This window comes from Pteronotus mesoamericanus, unplaced genomic scaffold (assembly GCF_021234165.1).
Source record: "Pteronotus mesoamericanus isolate MK-2021 breed Mesoamerican mustached bat unplaced genomic scaffold, CSHL_Meso_final contig_2, whole genome shotgun sequence".
NCBI lineage: Eukaryota > Metazoa > Chordata > Mammalia > Chiroptera > Mormoopidae > Pteronotus > Pteronotus mesoamericanus.
Window position 1 is genome coordinate 12,107,186 of NW_026555084.1, and position 1,997 is coordinate 12,109,182.

The following is a 1,997-nucleotide window of genomic DNA, read 5'->3' on the forward strand; positions in this document are numbered from 1 at the left end:
CTAGTCAGTTCTAAACCTCTCTTCTCTCACTCCCTCTCTCTGGTGTTACACACAACAAATCCAGCATCTCTCATGTTACAGCCAGATCTTCATGTTCTAGGAGCAAAGGGACCCAAAGGCTTCCGAATATCTCAGAAGTTTCTAAGCAGCTGTGTTTGTTTGGGGTGTGGGATGGGGGTGTAGTCCAGAAAAAATTTAAAGTTATAAATCTCAACTCCAGATTATCAGATTTTAGAACTGGGAGGGGCCTCAGAGATCCACTAATCCCTCTGATTCTTTTGCAAATGAGGAAACCGAGACTCATAGAAGCCAAGTTTACAAAGCTGGTGGGTGGCACCTCTCAGGTTGCACCCAGTTCTGCCTTCTCCCAGGATCTCAGGACCCCTCAGGAGCACTTCCTTTAAAGGAGATCAACCAAGAAAACCAACTCAGCAATTCCTCAAAGACAAGATAGAGACAAACCGCGGGGGAACTCGGGAGAGATTCTCATTTAGGCCGGCTCTGCAGAGGGCCCAGTGCCAGACTTACTAGTGCCATGGAGATACACAAAGCTCCTATTTGAAATGATTATAGAAAAAAGTACCTGCTCCTCTAGGGAGTGTTGACCATATAAGCTAAAAAAGTTGAGAGATAAAAGAACTGAGGGCAGAAGAGTAGACAGGAACAGGAAGGAAATTCTGGGTGGGAGGATCATTATAAGCGATGGCATGGCGGGAGGGGATACCTGAAAATAGAAAAAGTCTGCCCATGGCAAGTGAGCAATAAATATTTGTGCTTGACAGTGATGCGTGGAGCATTAGAAAGTAGAAAGTAGTGAGGAATAATGTTACATGAGAGCAGCTAGATGAAGGTGGGGCCTTGGAAATCAGGTAGCAAGGTTTGATCAGTGCACAAGACAGACTTGTTCAGCCCGGGAATGAATACATTATATAAATATCTGGCATATTGGAAAAAAATGCTGATGCACCTCTGAAAGAAGGGATGAAGAAAAACAAGAACAAGTTGTACAAAATGCAGTTCATCCGTGAGCAAGCATTAAGTGTTTATTGAGTGCTCGCATTGTGCAAGGAACCAGGCAGGGAAAAGTATCTAAGACGTGGTCCTTTGCTGGCCAAATAAGGTATGACATGCCTATAAAATGGAGCAGGATGCAGCCATTAAAAAGAATGTGGTATGACTTAAAGGATATGACTATGTACACAATCTCCATGTTTTGAGTTTTAAGTCTTAAAAGTAAGGAGCAGAACTAGCACATCTGTATGCTGTTTCTAAAGAAGAGGGGCAGACTTATGTTTATATTTACATAAACAAGCTCTGGACAGAGAAAAAACACTGGGGAGGACTGAAAAAAGACTAACTTTTTTCTGTCCATTATTTTGATCCTTTTGCATTTCATGTCAGGTGCACATAGTGCCTATTCAAAAATAAGTTTTAGAAATTTAAAAGCTCTACTCTTTTGCAAAGGTGCTCACCAGTTTATGTCATGGATCCTGGATCCTAATCTCACCTGTTTCAATGAACATGTGCCCTTCACCTCCACAGGTGCCCCTTTCTAGACTCGCTAGTATTAGCTGATGCACCTCTTCTCCTTTGCCTGCCCTCCGCAGAAACAGAAGCAATAAAAAGAGAAAGTAAGGTCCTCTGGCACAAGTAACCTTTTTATCTGCTTGGTCTGCCTGCCTCGTGCTTGCCACATTATCTGATACCCACATATCTTATGGAACCTGCCTCCTATAGGACAGCAACATTTTCTTTAGTTGAGAAGACAAAGGAAGTTTAAAAACAAAAAAATGCCCAGAGTTTGGCCAAATGCACTCTTTCAAGCTCCTGCCTAAACTTCCTATTTCCTCTGGGCTTAAAGGAGATGATGTTCTTTGGCAAGAAGGGCTTTGTTTTTGTCTCCAGTCCACACAAACCCACACTTTTTTCTCGTGTCACGTGCCTGGCTCAAGCCAGTGGGCTGCTGTGTAACTCGATCTCCGTGGCCAGCCTCTTGA